Here is a 19,928-nt window from a genome sequence, read left to right on the forward strand (position 1 = left end):
ATGGTTGAAACCTTATATCGATTTTAATACCGATCTGCGTACCAAATCAACGAATGACTTCGAAAAGGACTTTTTCAAGCTGATGAACAATTCAGTCTTTGGTAAAACTATGGAGAATCAACGTAGACACAAAGACATACGCTTGGCTACCAAGAAAGAACAATATGAGAAGGTGATGAAGCCCAACTTCAAGGGTGCTATCTGTTTCTCGGAAACACTGATGGGCATAGAGATGTCCAAGATCAAGATCAAACTGAACAAGCCAATCTACCTAGGCCCGGCGATCCTCCATCTATCGAAGATGGTTATTTATGAGTTTCACTATAATTACATGAGACCGAAATATGGTGGGGATGTAAAGCTTTGCTACGTGGATACAGATTCATTCGTTTATCATATCAAAACCAACGACTTTTACAAAGATATCGCCGACGATGTAGCTTTGAGATTTGACACATCAGGGTACGATAGGAGAGATTGTAGACCTCTACCATTAGGTTTGAATAAAAAGGTCATTGGGCTGATGAAGGATGAGTTAGGTGGTAAGGTAATGAAATTCTTCTATCGTTGATTTAACGGGTATGATCTATTCTTCTGACGTAAAATGGTAAAGTGCTAAGGGATTTTGTCCTAACATCGGCATATTCCTATCTCTGTTTAAGACGTTCTGCTGACGCCAGCATTGTAAATCCAAAAAATAGCCCGTTAAAACGCGAAAAATTTTTTTCAGAAATTTGTATCCCTGTTACCTTCCTCGTATAGAAGCGATGATCAAGAAAATGTATAGGATCATGTACTTTTGAGAAACAGTTGCAGAGATATTAGGGTGTGAAAGGTTTTTGATGACGTTTTGATCCCGTCTATTCCGAAACAGATTTGGGAACCCAGGTTTGTGAAAATAACCCAAATTGGTCCTAGGTGGTCCCTAGTTACCTACGCGGTGAATAATCATTGACGTCACCACCTCGTTTCCAAGTTATTTGGCCTCAAAGTTTCAAGTGCACTGCAATGGCTTCAGTAATTTAATATACTTTCCTTTGACGTTAATATTGTTTTAACGTTAAAAGTTTAGTAAGTTACAGAACAATTTTATGGGCGATGTTTTACAGACTTTATCAAAGAAAATGGTGTAGAATATAATCCACTTTGCAAAAGTCACAGACAGACAGAACTGGCGTATTATTATAGACTAGTCGATAAGGCCCGTGGAAAAATCCACTTAGGCAGAAGGACAATGGAAAAAAGGTTGTTTTACATTTTTTACTGACGTCAGCAGTGCAATTACAAAAATTTTTGGAGAAATTTAGTTTATTCGTTGCCTGTACTCTGCAGAGGTTTAAACGGTGACTAAGAAAATGTATATGATCATGTCTTTTTGATAAGCGGTTAATGAGATATAAAAGGGTTTTAAAATTTTGCTGACGTCAGCAATGGCCAGTCAAACCCCCAAAAGTTTTTTTTTAGAAATTTATATACCTGCTGCCTTCATTGCATAGGTCTTGAAACGCTGATCAAGAAAATGTATAGGATTTTTGACAAACGGTTGCAGAGATATTAGGGTTTAAAGGTTTTTGGTGACGTCATCAACCCGTCCATTCCGAAACGGATTCGGGAACCCAGGTTTGGGAAACTTACCCAAACTGGTCCCAGGTGGTCCCTAGTTACCTACGCAGGAGATGAAGTCAGTTATTTCCACCCGTTTCCAAGTTATTTAGCCTTAAATTTAAAAGTGCGAAGTAGTAGTAGGGAGTGATTATAGGTACTTTTCTTTCCTCCTACACCTTTACCCCCCAAAACCTCGCTTCCACCATTTCCACCACCACCTCCATCCAAAATCGGTAAACCCGACGTCATCCGAAAATAAAATCCGAGAAATACCGATTCCGATAATACGCATGCGCAATTTCTGGTTGGAATAAAATGTACCTATAATAAAGGGATGAATTTTTTCAAAAAGGCAATCAGTAAACTATATGATACAGTATCAGCACCAGTAGCGCCAACTCGCGAAGCTCTCGCTAACCAAATAAGGAGCGTGAAGGATACCGTTAGTTACTATTATAACAGGGTCAGGGATAAATTTTCAGGAACACCAACTCTCCACGATGAGGTTCAACGGGTCACCATCGAAGATGAATACAAGGAATTGAGGACCTCAAACATATGTTCGGGAAAGAATCTAAGCATGCCACCAATACTGATGTAATTGAGGATATCCATAATATTTTTGATGATGACGCGGAAATGATAGAAGACGGAAACCAAATCAAAATATGGCGATTTAATAATAACCTTAACCAGCCATTGACGGAGGCCAAAAAAAAATCACACCACACGTAGACATGCGTGTGAAGGTGGTATACAGCTTTAGCTGCGAAATTTACCGAGGCGGTGGAGATGTGGGCAATTACCACAAAACAGAAAGCTCCGGGTCACACTCAAGCATGGCTGAAATCGAGGCTTTTATGGATGAATGGGAGATGAAGCGCCTGGATCTGGAAGATGCCGAATTTTGGACGAAAGCCTACTTGCCACCAGATAGAACATACCAGGAGCATATGAAGGTAAAATAATATTCAAGCACGTTCAGATCAAGATAATTTCTACAAGGGAAACCCTACTTGGATGTGGACCTTTGCCAGGCTGGTTGCGCATCAAGAGGTGCATTTATAGTTTTGACAAGACAGACGAAAGAACGGACAGCCTATGCTTTTGGAGATGCTTGGCCGTTCATTCCCGCGAGAATCGAAAGCAACGTGAAAAACATATTACGCAAGAGGCCCTCAAATTAGCCCGGGAGTACTACGAGGACCATAATCTAAAGAGGGAGGATGTACGTGCTACGAGGCTCGTGGATTTGGAAGGCATCGCTAAAAGATTTGAAATTAATATCAGAGTCTTTGATCCAAAAACAAGCAACGACAAGGCCCCATGGCGTCTCGTCTATGGCCACAATCAATACAAAAAAGACTTAGACACGATCAATATTGGTATGCTGCAGGGTCATTGTTTCTATATCAAGAAGATGGATGTATTGACGCAGCATTGGGAATGCGAGGTTTGTACACAAAGATTTACCAGATCCGAAAATCTCACACGACACAAGAATAACGAATGCGAAGGCATCAAGACAAAGATCATTTGCAAAGGTGAAAAAATCGAGCGCATGCAGAGTAGCTCTGAAAAGGTATTCTATCCCGATAAGGGTTTCAGTTAAGCGGCATGCTAATGGATTGAGGCCATGTCAGAGCAAACAGGCCGACACATCCACCACGCGCTTTGTGGACATGGAGGAGAAAAAAAAACAACGAAATAAGTGTGTTGGCCTCAGAAAGAAAGCCATAAAAATGTATTTTATAGATTCTGGGATTGTAGAAAATAAAACTTTTTGGAAAACTATTAAGCCGTTTATAACCAAAAGAAGTGGTTTGAACAATGATAACATTATGATTATCAAAGATGGTGCTCAGATAACCAATGACAGTGAGCTTGCTGAATTATTTAATGATCACTATATAAACATTGTAGAAAAAAGCAGTGGAACCAACCCAATATCAATTTGTTATCGAAATTCCTTAGACAAATAGAGACTAATTAATGAGATAATTAAAACATACGAGAGTCATCCGAGTATTGTCAAAATTAAAGCCTGCAATGAAAATATAATTTTTTTTAACTCTGAGGAGGTAGATGACAACACAATCAAAAATCTTTTTACTAATTTAAACATAAATTCCTCTCCAGGTAGAGACAAAATACCCCCAAAGCTTGTGAAGTTAGCCAGTGAATATCTGATTGGCCCATCGAAAAATGCTATAAACGTCAGTATACGAATATCACGGCTGTAAATGGCATGGATGACCATGTCAACCACAGCGAACCAACGTAGATAAAAATAATTTCAATCGTACCAAATTTAAAAAAGACCACATTCAGAATTTAGGCTACAATCTTGTCACTTCATGGGAGTGTGAAAATCCGCCCAAAATTAAGAGGGTATTCAAGAAAAAATTTCGACCATATCCCCATTTTATAACATTTGATTTCGAGGCCCTCCTGGCACTATTGAATCAGCAGCAAACGCCTGATATAACATATATCTCCAAGCATATACCTGTAAGTGTAGCCATTCACGATAGTCTGCAAGAACATCCAACATTCATCATGAATGAAGACCCAAAGGTGCTTGTGCAAAAATTCGTTGAGAAACTGGAGCAAAGACAAATGAGGATTGTCCAAGAAGTCCCAAGCCAGATGATTTCGATATGCTCCCGGAACAATCTCAAAATGCTTGGCATGAATGGATAAATGGACAGTGATAGGCTTTAACAGTGGCAAGTACGATATCAACATGATAAAGCGGTATATTGTCGAACGAATTGCGGATGATGATAATATCAAAGTAGCGAAAAAGGATAATGATTACATGTTTCTAACCACCTCGAGGTTCAAATTCATCGATATAAAAAATTTCCTCGCGCCAGGTCTGAGTTATGAAAAATGGTGCAAGTCATTGGATTGTGATCTCAAAAAATTAGTGTTTCCGTACGAGTGGTTGTCCTGCTACGAAAAGTTGAACCATGTGGGCCCAGTCAATCATGAGGCGTTTTATAGCACACTCAGTGGTAAAAACACCCTCTCACCCGAAGATTACCAGACGTTCAGAAATGAGTTTTTAAAAGAGAATGCGTCACGATGCTGGATTGGTTAGCCGAATACAATATGGCGGACGTAATACCATTTATCGAGGCCGTCGACAAGACCCGCAATACATACTACGAGGATTAGATTGACATTCTAAAAGATGCAGTGAGCATTCCGGGTGTTTCGATGCGGTATGTACTGAATAAATCCTTGCAGTTGAACCATGATATACAGCTTTATGCCCCAGGTGATCCCTGTAAGCATAAATGTGAGGCTCGTTGCACCAAAGCCCGATGCGAGGATTGTAAACAGGTTCAAAAAGATTGTACATCTTGTACAAAGAACGAGGCATATGAGCTCCTGCAAACTGGCATGGTAGGTGGCCCCGCGATCGTATTCTGCCGATACCATGAGAGTGATGTGACGGGTATTCGCTCACATATTTATACTGAGCCAAACAAGTGCAAGACCATACTGGGCTATAATGCGAACATGCTCTACCCAAGCACCCTGCTGCAGGACTTCCCTTGTGGGAAAGAAAAGCTTATAAAAATGGCAGATCCTGCTGGAGAATTAGATAATCTGGCGCAGAGCATTATAGACGGAGATCTCTTCGGGTTTGCCCAAGTTGATAGAGAAGTCCCTACTGAGTTGTACGACAAGTTCAGTGAGATGTCACCGTTATTTGTAGTCAGGGAGATCGCTGACAATCAAATTCCGCAGCATATGCACGAGTATTTGACAAAAACCAAACGAAAACGTATCCCTGGCACTAGGAAGCTCCTAGGGGTTATGAAGCTGAGAAGATCCTGCTTTGTACGGACCTGCTTAAATGGTATATTAATCATGGGTTAAAGATTACGGCTTGCTATAAAATACTTAAATACTCACGGGGTAAACCATTCGCATGGTTCCCGGAAAATATCGCGGATGCGCGTCGTCAAGCTGATAAGGACCCTGATAAACGTATTGCGGGCGATACAGCAAAATTGAAAGGGAACTCGTTCTACGGGAAGATGATAGAGGATTTGGCGAGACATAACAATACCACTTTTACACAGGATGAAAAGGTAGTAGATGCAGCAATGAGAAACCCATATTTGGAGGATTTAGAATAAATTGGAGAGGCATACGAAGTAAGACGGAGTAAACAAGGCGTTTCCATTAATAGGGCGTACCAATGCGGGATATATGTATATCAATTGGCCAAGCTGCGGATGCTCGAATTTTACTATGACTTCCTGGATAAGTACGTAGATCGACAAAATTACGAGTACATTTATATGGATACGGACTCCGTGTATTTTGCAATCTCTGGCGATAATCCACGTGATGTTGTTCGCTCGGAGTTACTCAAGCAGTATGATGAGGATGTTAAAAACTGGCTCGTTACCGACAAGCATTCAAGCCGCACCGGAGGGTATTCAAAGAAGAATTCATAGGGTGCAGAATGATTGCATTGACCGCCAAGTGCTATTTTGTCGAAGAGTTAGAAGGCACTAAACTCTCCTGTAAAGGAATGTCGAAAAGGCAGAACGAAGTAACATGGTCAAGGTACATGGGAGCACTGAAAGGCGAGCTAGATACCGCTAAAAATGTAGGCTTCCGGGTGCATAACCAGGGGATGATCACGTATGAGCAAAACAAGCTGGGGCTATCGGCGTTCTATGATAAGAGAGTTGTACATGAGGATAACATGCACACCTCCCCGCTGACGCTGTAAATAGTGAGGTTTCCATGTCCAGAAGTTTTGTGAAGCACTACTACACAAAATGTAACAAAAAAACAAAATGGAGAAAACCAAGAAATGCACACAATGCAAAAAGTCTTTATCTTTTGATAATTTCAAGATCAACAAGCGTAATGGGCAACGGACAAAACAATGTATCAAATGTATCGATAGTAGGAGGGCGTCAGTGGAGCGGAACAAATGCCCGCATCAAAAACAGAGGGGTCGTTGTAAGGAATGTGATTTCCCGGGATATATGCATGACCTTATCATGACCAGGATTCACAGTGCCCTAAACCGTGACAGAGAGATTTATTCCACCGAGTATCTGGGGTGCGGTATTTGCACTTTCATTGGTCATATCCAAGCCCAATTCAAAGACGGTATGAACTGGGGCAACCGAGGGTCCTGGCCACAGAATCCCTATTAAATATAGAGATAATGGTGAATATCCAAGCGAAGAAGTTCAACTCGCACGACTCCATTACACCAACATGCAACCAATGTGGATCGCGGAGAATCAAAAGAAAGGTTATCGATATATATATGCTTAAAGTCGGTCGCGTTGAATAGGTTTTTTTTCTTCATAACTTCAAGTAACTCCTCTTCAGTATGAGTCGGTAAAAACAAGAACAAACTCATTTGCCTCATCCATTCAGAAATGTTTATCATTTCTGAATAATCAAGAGATTTTATGTATGATGAGCAAAAGACCTAACCGGTGATGCGTGAATTTTTAACACAGGTAATAATCAAGGTGATACTGAATAGCTATATACAAAGCTTGATATATAGTAAAATTGTGGTAGCAGGCTTGAGGCCGTTTTCCACTCAGCGGAAATTCCCGAGCGGGCAGGAAATTTGCAGCAAATGTGCCGAAAAAAAATCAATTCCGGCGGAAAAATTGTCTACGAGAAGGCGAAAATGAAAGTTCAAAATGTTGAACTTTTTCCGCCCGCCAAAAGAGACATTTGTTTTTTAACCAATCAGAATTCACCTCTGAGGAGAAGAAACTTCAAAATGGCGTCTGGATCTCTACCAAATGCTGTGACACGTTTCTACGAACAGCAGAAGCAGCAACAACAACAACAGCAAGATCGTCAACAACTGAGACGAGAAGAGGGGAATGCTTTTATTCCCAGAGCAGCTACAGCTAGCAGCTTACAACAAACTTGGTTGCTGCAGCAACAACAACAACAACTTCAGCAACAACAACTTCAGCAACAACAACAGCAACTTGATGAGCAACAAGAAGATGGCAACAATAATGCAGCTTTTCAGGAAGAAAGCTCCTACAACAGCGTCGAAACCGACCACTTGATAGAGAGCAACTTGAGATATGTTGAGCAATTACGCAGAGAGGCCCAAAATGTATAGCAGCCATATTTGTTCATATTCATTGCCGTGCTCAAAATTTCCCGCTCAATGGAAATTGAAACTGAGAATCGCGCGGGCGGAAATTTCCTGCCCGCCCTCGGGAATTTTCGCCGAGTGGAAAACGGCCTTTAGACCTGGCTGAAGGGTACGGATAGGCGGGCGAGACCATGCCTTACCTGGAGGCGGCCTTCTCGCCCCGGTTTCCACCACACACTGTGCCAGTCGGGAAAAATTGTGCCAGTCGGGAAAGAATTGTGCCAAAATGCCGGTTAAATGTCAGTGCTAGGAACGTCCTCTGAAAGTGCTCATTTAAAAGGTGGGTTTCGTTAATGCGTAGTACAAGCACGACATTCTGTATAGAGTATAAAGAGCAAGTACGCTAAGCCTGCAAAGCAGGACAGCACTGAAAAACACCTCGGATATGGAAAACCAAAGGCTCTGAGTGGTATACTCGCAGAATCAAAAGTCCTCTGGGTTCAAACAACAAAACACCCAGAGGGTTCCCTTACGAGGGTTTTGTTTTTATGCCTACTATGTTTTGCAATAATTCTTCCATACATCTTAATCATCCTCGGTTATTTGAAATATAGACGAGTACTAATAAAGATGTCTGAATTAGCTGATATTTTTGATGTTGTAGATACTCCAGCTGACGCGCTTGAAAAACCTGATAAGCGTCAGTTTTTAAAAGATGCTCGCAAATCCAAGCCCCATCATTTACCGAAAAAATATACCGATGCGTTTTTAGACAAAGCATCACCCGAGATTATCGAAAAAATATACAATGATTTTACTGAAAGAGAGCTTGTGGAAAAAGTGCAGAAGACTGCTAGAGCCCTACAAAGTCACGCGATAAACCTATATACGAAAGTAATAAGTAATGTTGTACCGCTCGATAGTCCCGAGGCTCCCCGTCATGACTTAGAAAACGACCCCGTTATTAAGGAAAACATGGTTGACTTGGGTATTCTCGTTTATACAGCCTTTGGTCGATTCCTCGCGCCTCTTTTAGTTGCTGCGCACACGATAAATCATACTCAGATCTCAAAGTCCAAGATGAATGAAGATAAGGTTGATGAAGAGCAAGAAAACAATGAGAAACAGTCTATCAAAGATACATATGGACAATCGTGAAGTGTTTGAAATGGGAAGTATCATAGCAGATTCATTAAATAATAGCAGAATAAAATCGCGGTACACGGATTGGTGTGGTATATATGGTGACTGTTTCGCACACGGTCTAAGGAATGGATTGAACGATTATCAAATATCCTCGCCGGTGAGAGCACACTCTTCATAGTTGATGACATGATCACGGATGAATCCATGGATAAAAAACGCCAGAGCCTGCTTGAATTAGCCATTAGCGGGAGGCACAGGAAGCATTCGTTATGGCTGTTGACTTAGAGTTATACCGCAATTCCCAAAAACCTGAGGAGACAGAAAAAGCAGTTGTTCATGTGGTACCCGCACGAAAGGAGTGACATGAAATTGGTGGATGAAGAGACAAACATAATTAACGACTGGGAAGCGATCAAGAATCAGTTAAAAAAATCCAAACATGCCTGTTTGTATATTAGGCTGGACCATCCCAGAGCCTGGAGTATATTAGAATAAATAAATATGTCATACATACATCAATTAGAAAAGCAACTGGATGCCTGCCACCAAGAAATGGATAGGATACCACATTTGGAGCGGAGCCTGGAGGCTCTTGATGAAGATCTTCGTGATGTACTGGAAAGGGTAAGGTATCAGAGGAACACCATGTATTTCTTCATATTAATGTCAACTGTTCTAATGACATACATCCTGGTTGGAATATAATTGGGAAAGTTAGATATTGACCGTTTCAAAATATTTCAATATATAATTAAGCGATAAAGAAAAATGGAAAAGTACGTACAGAGTCAGCAATTTACAAAGTATTACGATGTGACGGTACCGGTTTTGCGATGCTGTATCAATGCAGGTTCCACTACCGGTTATTGTTCACAGCGTTTGGAGAATTTTAGATTTAGAGATGACGAGTACTATGAAGGTTTTGTATATCCGGATGATGACGAGCTTTTAGACAGAATATATAGATGAGGATCTCGAGGTCGATATTGAGGACCGGGGTATGCATATTGTTTCAGCTGATGTGAACAAGTGGGGCATGCTCTGCTACGAGATCATCAAGGATAAGGACCTAAGGCTCTCGGATCTAGCAGACCTAATGAAAATTGGCGACATACTCAACATTCAAATCGAAGATAGGGCATTGGTTGACATCATTGACCTTGATAGCGAGTCAAATGTTATCAAGGGAAAGTCTATACGTCTTTTTGCTCCACCAAGCATCGGTCGCGCGTGTTTTAGCATCACCATGCTCCTCGCCGGGTTGCAGCAAGTACAAGTATAGGCCATCATCAGGTAGAGGCTTTTCTTCAAGATGGCCATCGCTTTTCAAAAGCGGGACTTCATCGAGCTTAATGGCTTTCGAAGATTTCATGTCGATCATGACTGTCTTGGTATTATTTATGCTTTTGACGATAGTGTACAAGTGTTTGACCCATGTGGTACTAGTTTCGTTAGAGGCAACTCTTGCGCATCTTGGGGTTTAAAGAGTCTCTCGGCGAGTACTTTGTTGCAGCTTTCGACAAATGCCGTGAAGGTATGATGGTACCGGGTGGTAGCCCGTTTATGCCTTATGTTTTAGCCTGTGAATACAGCTCATTGGGCTCACCCTCCACCGTGACAGAAATCTTCTTGATTTTGGGATTGTAGAATTGCTCATTGACACTCGTATAAGCCTTGGATACTCCGGGATCGACGAATAATAGTAATATACCCACCAAGGATTTAGCAGGGGTATCGACTTGGAGATTGTAGGATGTATCACTTTTCTTTATAGCCACCACTTTACTCTTCAATACTCGTTCGTATGGTAGGCCGAGGCGGCTGTATCGCGACATCATAGCGCTCGCCAGATCCTCATTTACTAATTTTTCCAACTCGAGCGAAATGTTAGAGATTTTGTATGTAGCGTCAGCTGCTTTGGCTGCGGTTGAGCCCGCGGCTGGTGTACCGGCATCCTTGATGACTTAATCGTATGAAGCGAAATGTAGAACGAACTGTAGCCTATCGTGGAATCCATGTTGATAAAACGGGAGATCTCTCGTCAACTCGAACATTTTCCCCAACGGAATACAAAAGGTGTTTCCATACGCCGCGGTTATAGCACGCTCCTCATTTGTTCCTACATGGTCAGACGCTTTTTACCTGTAAAGCGCGAATTGTCCCGTCATTTGGATTGATTCCCTCCAAAATCAGATTGTTCTCCCTATTAAATTTCGATATCCAGAGATTACGGTAGACACTGAATACATTATAATCCGCAATATGCTGGACCTCATTCCCATTCAAAGTAATACGTAGGTCACGCACCAGGGTCTTCCCAATATTGTTAACGATCGTTCTTTTCGTGTTGGTGCCGGTCAATTCCATATCAAATGGTAGTCTGATACTCCCAGGAAATATAACATCATCCCGACCCATGTTCGGTATTTTCACGTAGAGATCCTCATTTTGGCCAATCGTGGACGGTACATGACTCACTTTAACCCGTTGCCTCTTGCTTTTGACAGCGAGCATAGCCTTGACTTCCTGATAAGGGTTTAGTCTTCCAAAAACACTCATTTATTTAGGTAGGCTGATGGTTGAAATAAATGGCTGATAATCCGGGATATGAAGATGACTTTACGCCAGAACGAGATATAGAAGACGAACCCGAAGAACTTAGTAGCGAGAACGAGATCCTTAGACCTGAGGATATTCCCACTACACCTTCACGAGGTGACACCACGACGGCAAGGCATGCGTTGATGATGTCTAGAATTGATGACTTATATGAAGCCCTTGATGAGGAGCTAGGGCAACCGAATGCCAGGCATTACGATAGATTTAAAATAGAAGATAATCAGCTTACCTACGATGGTGTAGAGCTCACGAAACAAAATGGTGAAATTAGGAAAACTTCCGCGATAGTGAGGGATCTAGGCGTGGGACGATTGCGAGCCATTGGATTCCCCGACTATGTTACACCCAACAAAACCAGTAAAAATATGGCACAGGGACTTCTTAACGAGATTGTTCACGTTGAAGAAAAGGCTGATGACATCGAAATGTTGCCGCTACTCGAGAATGTTCTAGATGAAACGAAGAGCCGAATGAAGGAGGATACTTCATTTACTGAAGCCTTAGATGAACGTGAAAGAAAGGGGTTTAAACGCGAGCTTCAGACTCCCAGCGGGAAACTGAAGAGGTTAAAGACAAAGAAAGCTACACCAGGTGTATCCGAGGAGCAACAAAAAATTTGGGATAAGGATATACACAATCAGCTTAAAGCGATTAAGGAGTGCCTCATGAAAATAGCTGGAGATGACACATCGCTAAGGGAGAAGCTGACTATTCTCTTCAAAGAGCAAGGACCCGATCAGACGGTTACTCGAATTGAAATAATGAATGGGTTGTACAAGATCGAGGATTTAGCGAGTATCGTCAACAGTCAAGCACAGGGCAAGGTACAACTTTTTGTTCTGAAAAATGGACTCTGCATGTTACGTGTTAATGACGGGTACACGGTGGTGATTCATCGACAACTGCAAGAGCTCTTGGTCCTACCCTATGATCCCAGTAAAAAATACTATATGAAGGGTGACTACGATTCATTTTATGGGACTGATGTATACCAGCGACTGAGGCTTGTTTGCCCTCAGTTAGATGAGGATGATTGCTTGCTGGGTGGTAAAAAATCATAAATTCTAGCCGTACTTCCAACAAAAGAAAATGCATGGGGAGACATCTTTACGTGGACTTTTAATACACCGATATATCTTCCTTTGAATGGCTGCACCGATCGCCTTGAGTTCATGTTGACGGCTGAATATCATCACGATAAGAACATTTCGTTCATGGGTATAACGATGCATTTACTTATAGAATAAACATGACTGACATTACAAAGCTTTACCCGAGCCTACCTTCTGCACCTATGGAGGGGGAGGCTGATGAAAGTCAAGTGTATAGACTCAAAAAAATCGAAGAAGTGGATCAATATCTACGTAATGAGATTAAAGAGCGGGAGAAGCTCGCCAAAAAGTTCAAAATGCACGGTATGTGGGTTAGATACACCGATCATGGTCTGCTGGCCGTAAGTGTCATTATTTCGGGGGTCGGGATTGGTAGCATGCTATCCGGAATTGGTGTCCCATTGGCCGTAGCCATGGGTGGCATCACCTTAGCCGTGGGATTGGGCCAAGCAGGTCTGAAAAATGCTGGTAAGAGGTTAGATGTCAAAAGCAAGAAGCACGAGGGTATAAGATTGCTGGCGGAGACCAAACTCAACTCCGTTATCGACCTTATCAGTAGAGCTGTGGAAAATGGGGTTATTAGTGATTATGAATTTAGCTTAATTATGCAGGAAAAGCAACGCTATATGCTGCTCAAGGAGCAAATACGTCAGACAACCAGAAAAATCGTAGAATCGCTTAATGAACGAGAGAGACAACAGCTAGTTGAGAAAGGGCGTGAGGAGGGCAAACAAGAGTTTATGAAAAAACTTCAATCTGTTCAACATGTAAGCGGTATCTAGATGAGCCGCCGACTTATTCATAATTTAATGTTTTGTACAAAACACTAAATGACACCAAGTAATTCACCAGTAGTTGCATCAATCATAAAATCACCGTCGTATATTACAGTTCGTTTTTGTTTCGCTTCCAAGCCTCTGATGTACTCCTCTAGGATCTTCATTGATGCAATATCGACACATAGCTTGCAATAAGGACCATCGGTCTGCATTGCAGTATCTATATATTTTACTTTGTGAATAGCAGCGATAAGATCAGATTTCTTAAGGGTTGAATACCCACTTATCCCTAATTCTCTCGCTTCTCTTTTCAAATCGTTCATGTCTATTACACTACAGTGAACCATTCCTCATCATCTGAATCAAGGTGTCGCGTCCTGGATTGTTGAACCAGTTTATACTTACACTCTTCTAGCATAACCTACAGATGGTTCCTATTCCCTTGACGATAGATACTTGATAGCTTTAAAATGCAGATGCAGTCGCAGGCCTGCTTCAGCGGAACTGCTTGATCATGAAAATCAGTATTAATCTCCCTATTCCATTCCTTTACTTTGGTACTAACATAGCCTTTCTTAACTGGAGGGGTAGTGAATTCATTACCGTACAGTTTCTCTATCCATGTCAATATACTCTGATACCTTTTAAGCCATTCAGGATGATTGTGTAAGTTAAATGACATCGTAAATGAGGAACTATCATCATAGCGGGATGCTTCATTGCTATATAGCCCCCCCCCCCTGGTGTTCTGATTAGTAGGGCGGTAATTCTATTATCATTTTTATAACCAATCACAAATCTAGCATCCTTGCCTTTATTGGCTTGCATTGGATCGCTAAGTACAATGTTTTCGATCTTTATATCAAAGATGTTAAATGCAGCTAGGTTGCTATAAAAAGCCGTTGTTTCAATATCATTTCCATAAAATTTAAACATCCCGTTTATTTATGAAAATTAGACTCTAACTAGGGTTTTTACAAGGACAGCACCCACCATTGTACGCGATAAACATCATGTAATGCTGCCAACACAGGGTTTCCCCGCATATAATTAACCTCCGTCCACACTTGCATCTATCATAGTTATCGAGATCAATCCCACATTCATCACAATACTCAGTCATTTATTTGTAAAGGCTTCGGGTAACCATGGCTCTGAAACGATCTGGAACATACTCGAACATCAAGGGATTGCGTTCAACGGCTCTGATACACATTTCTAATGTCTTGAAATGGTTGGGGACATACTTGAGCAGCCATGAATCCTTCCTAGTAGCCTTGATACACATGTCTTTGTTTTGCAGTGATCTGGAATAGAACAGAGATACCAGGGGTAGCGCTCAATGTCTCTGATATTGAGCTCTTGATAAATATCCATATTTATTTTAGAATAATTCAGGGGACATGATAATTTTTACTCATGTTCTGTATAATATGAGTATATGCTATTGCGCATGCGTATTATCGGAATCGGTATTTCTCGGATTTTATTTTCGGATGACGTCGGGTTTACCGATTTTGGATGGAGGTGGTGGTGGAAGTGGTGGAAGCGAGGTTTTTGGGGGTAAAGGTGTAGGAGGAAAGAAAAGTACCTATAAGCACTCCCTACTACTACTTGCAATGCAATGGCTTCACTAATCTTAATATACTTTCCTTTGACGTCAATATTGAACGTCAAAGTTTGGTAATTTACAGAACAAATTTATAGACGATGTTTTATAGACTTCATCAAAGAAGTTTTATTCACTTTGCAAAAGTCACAGACAGACAGACAGAACTGGCGTATTATTATATAGATAGTCGTTGCCCGTGGAAAAATCCACGGAGTCGCCCGTCCTTTATATTTACCCGTCGCAACAAAGTGGATAAAAATATATCGCATTTGATATTCGTGTTTCCGTAACATCATTTTCTAACTCAGCGGGGGTCCGCGCAGAGACAGACAGACGATGGCTATTATTATAGAGACACTAGTCGATAAAGCCCGTGGAAAAATCCACTGAGGCAGGATAAAAATGGAAAAGAAGAGTCAATTGAATTTTGATGACGTCAGCAACCCATCTACAAAAAAATAAATAAGAACCATGTTTTCACGTTGCCTCTATTGTGTAGAGCTTAAACTGCTTATCAAAAAAATGTAAATGATCATGTGCTTTTGATGAGCGGTTAATGAGATATCAGGGTTTAAAAATTTTGCTGACGTCAGCAACGGTCCGTTAAAGCCCCAAATTTTTTTTAGAAATTTTTGCGGAGCGATTAAGCTTCGCAGGCGAAGCGAAATTGTGAAGCGCGTTTGCTACCCGCGAGGTATACTAAGAGAATTATTGAGATTCTCAATATTTCGATAGAAAAAAAATCATATAAAATCAGGGCAAAGAAATAGGACTGATATTTTTTCACGAAAAGGTAGGTTATTTTTTTGTCTACTAGAACAAATAAGTTTGGACCGAGCAGCTCTAATAAAAGTTAGCTAAAAATGCCAATATATTGGCTTTGTACCCCCTGCCTCCGTCTTTCGTACCCCTTTCCCCGTTATTTCCCGATTTTCCGTTTGCCGGGAGCGAAAGACTGGGAAGTACACTCAAGCAATCAGAAAACGACTATTGGCTAATTTTAATACATGGAATCTTTATTATTTACTTGCGCGCGCATCTAAGTGATTATGTAATGGCCAATGCGCGCGCAGAAACGGAGGTAAAAATGTAAACAAACCAAGCAATCGCGGAGGAAAACGTTCAAAACAAACAAAATTCACAATAAAAACGCAAAAAGGCAGAATTTCAGATTTCAACATTTATTCACTATATGTTTAAACCAGGCTATACTGGCACAATTTTATTTTAACATTCACACAAATAAAAATGCATTCAAAGCTTGACTTCTTTGGCGTACCGCTCCGAGCACAGCATCTATGCGCAATCTTTGATGTCACTTTTATGCTTGTTTAGCAAAGTAATTTTCAGAAAGGGATTATACAAGGTAGACATCTAATCTATGCTTTGAGAAAGCGATCGTTTAACTATAATTTGTTAAGTTTAACTAAATTAACGAATAAGTTTAACTAAATTAACGAATGGTGCTTTGCACGAGCACGAATGATGACATAAACCCTCGAGAATTGAGCATTCGTCTCTTTCCATTTTTCCATTTTAGTAACTATGATTTTTTCAAGGAGTATTGGCTATTCATGAATCCTACAACACAGCAGCTAGTCGATCTTTTTCCTTTTTTTCGCTTTGCTAGGCTTGTGTTTTTCTGCACTAATGTTTCGTTACTTCCATTTCTGCGCACGCACCTTTTTTGGATAGCATTACGTAATGTTATTTGATGCGCGCGCAGGAAAAACACGGCACTATGACTGAGTGTATTATCGTGTGTTTTACAGACCCAACACAAACACATAGTTTATACCAAGTCCTGATAATAACTGGCATAGCTGGCATGCTTTTTCTCTTAATATTTCGAGTTGGAAAGCTTGTACCTTTTCTTCGAATGCGCAAAAACGTATTATATTTATCGCTTCATTAAAAAGAAGATTTTAAAGTACCAAATGATCAGCTTGAATTGGCATGTTTGTGGTATCCTTTTCATGCAGCAGAAGAAAAGTGAGTTGCAAAGGTAGCTATGGATGATTTTAAAGTTAATTTACGTTTTTCCTTGGTTTGATGTAGCTAGCTAACTAAATTACTTTATAGTTCCTGAGGCCACCATGGAAAATATTTTTTGCTGTCATCCTTTAATCAAATCATTAGTTAGCTATCTCTAGCTACAGTCAGAAAAAGAAAATTCAATCCACAAGTATTAACAAAACTCTTTCTTTTTAAATTTTATTATATTTTTAAATATTTCCTAAAACTCACGTTGCTTCTTTTTTTTATTGCATCATGGAAATAAATTCAAGTCACCAATCTAAAACTAACAGGAAAATACACCTTTTTTTCTTTAAGGTATTTGCTCATTTCTGGTTAAAAACTTTTGTACTGTTGCTACTAGCGTCTTTTTACTGATATGTTCTTAATCTGAACTATTTTATCAAACAGTGCGTTTACCTGGAAATTATACTTTGTTTACCTATTTTTGCATGTTGTTAAATTCTTCAACAGTCGAACCTCGCAATAAATTTTTCAAGAAGTGAGCTATGTATAACGTGTGAAGTCACAAATTACCCAGTGGACTTTTGTTTGATAATGGTGGTGACCGTTAATGTAATTATTGTTTTCGGAGATTAAGTTTGGACATATATAAAAATATTTTAAAAGAAAAAAATTTAGGGCTTCATCATTTTCTTTACACATCTAAAAGTGGTTAGATAGATAGATAGATGTGCATATTTTACATGGCTAGCCTCACAAATATCGAGGGATATACCCTGTCTATTATTTCCAGGAGGGGCCATGGCTTAGATGAAGAGTCCTAGAGAATTTAATGCTCATTTTGAGCGACGCAGACCCAATTAGGGCCCGCGCTCTACTAGACAACTCCCGGCAACATCCAACGGCCCACACAGTGTGCCATCTTCCCAATTTCCCTCACATGGCTTGGGTTAACCCGGGGCTATGGTAACATTCACTCGCCCATGTGGAATCGCCGTCAAGAGGAATCGAACCACGGTCTCCCGCACAGAGTACGAGAGCTATAACCACTAATCTACGGCGCCACGGTGATACACGATCCGATTAATTTAATTCGATTTGTCGAAATTATATTTAGCGTTAAAATAAAATTGAAACTTCAACTAAAAATTTAAGAAAACGTTAGAAACGGAGTGTGTTATTTGTTACTAAACGAATTTTGGCTACGGCAAAAAGATTATTTTAATGCCTTCTGTTAATATGCTCCACAGAGCGCTTCTTCCAACATCCATTCACTGATAAAAATCTCGTTAAATTCTTTTTATCTTTTTTTGAAGACTTGATTTTTTTAAACGTCCTCTAGTACTGTTTATTTTTCCTATAGAAACTCACATTTTTCTGAACGCACATTTGATGTACATATTTAAAGCATTTTGATTGTTAAAAACCTTTCGAATAATTGAAAAATTTGAACCGGTCCGACTTTTTAAAAATTGAATTCGACAAGTCTGAACATGCCGAAAGCATACGATTTTTACATGATACACGATCCAATTTGTCGAATTCGACTAATCGAATTCGATTAATTGGATCGTGTATCATTGCCTTAACCTTATTTAGTATGGGCTTTTTTGACCCTTGTAAGTATGGGGGGAGGTGCATAAAGTGCCCGCGGGCTGTAACTTTTGTTCGGCAGGAGGCGGATCTAGGATTTTTTTCTGGTTATATTTTTTGGCAGAGTAATGTCAAGGGTTGTGGTGTTGTACGAGGTAAATCGGCCGTTTTGTGTTTTTGCTGTAAAAGGAGCTAATATTTTCCCAAAAGTAAGGTTTTTAGGTATTAAAAATCCTTCCTAGATTAGAAACTAAAATTTCTTTACAGCCAAATAAAAAACAGTAATCTCCGTAGTTTTAACACTTTATCCTTGTTAAAACATGCGGATGGAAAATGCGTCCGTTTAGCAAATTAGATTCGAAACAGGGTTAGCGTTTACATAGTTTCTTTGAATGACATACTGGTAATAAGTATCATCATCTAAGCATCTTTTTACGTTTTACGCACATAATACGAGTACAAGTAATAAGTAGGCTTTATTTCAAAATATGCAAGAAGTCTAATAACTAACAATACAACGAAAATTACATTACAAGACAATTTTAGGAATAGATAGTCGACAGTAGTGCAACATAGAAATATTGTTTGGAATACTATAGTCTGTGTTAACAACCTGCAAATGCAAAAAGAAAACAGCATATAAAAGTATGAAAACTTTCCAGTTGGACTGTGTAAGATAGCAACATAAAGAGTATATAGTAATCACCTCTTTATGAAGTTAAACAGTTCAATATTAAGGTTACTGGTGTAGTTTTGCACCAATTTCTATTAAGCAATAATTTTAATGTTATGAAATTCCCACAACAGTAAGGCAGTTTATTAAGCCAGAAAAGAGTTACAAATTAGAAAAATAACATCAAAACATTTACCATGTCTGTATATTATTTACCCTCGCAAGTCCCTGTCAACTATGTTTGAAAAATATCTTAATACTGGAAAATCTTTAGGAAAGTTTTAGTAACTATAGGCCAATTCTGAAGATTCTCATATAAAAAGCAACATAACAAATCCTACTCATAATCATATGTAAACATGACATTTTCATTAGTTTACAGTCTGTAACAGAGCGTTCTTTAACATGCAATTCTTGTTTCGATCTGTACTGTTTTATGTGAAAATTATTTCTATGATTTACTTGAATATTCACAAGTCATTTTGATTGATTTTTTCACCAATTTTGTTGATTATACCACATATATATCCATTGTTTACAGTTTTCCAATATATATTATAAGGATTCAGAACAAATCTTCTGTGTTCTTTAATTGATAGTGATTTTCGTTGTCAGAAGAATATTCATCATAGGTACTAGGGTGACATCAAAATATCTTATCCTAAAACAAAATTATATATGTTGTATT

This window comes from Hydractinia symbiolongicarpus, chromosome 6 (assembly GCF_029227915.1).
Source record: "Hydractinia symbiolongicarpus strain clone_291-10 chromosome 6, HSymV2.1, whole genome shotgun sequence".
In the NCBI taxonomy this organism is placed as follows: domain Eukaryota; kingdom Metazoa; phylum Cnidaria; class Hydrozoa; order Anthoathecata; family Hydractiniidae; genus Hydractinia; species Hydractinia symbiolongicarpus.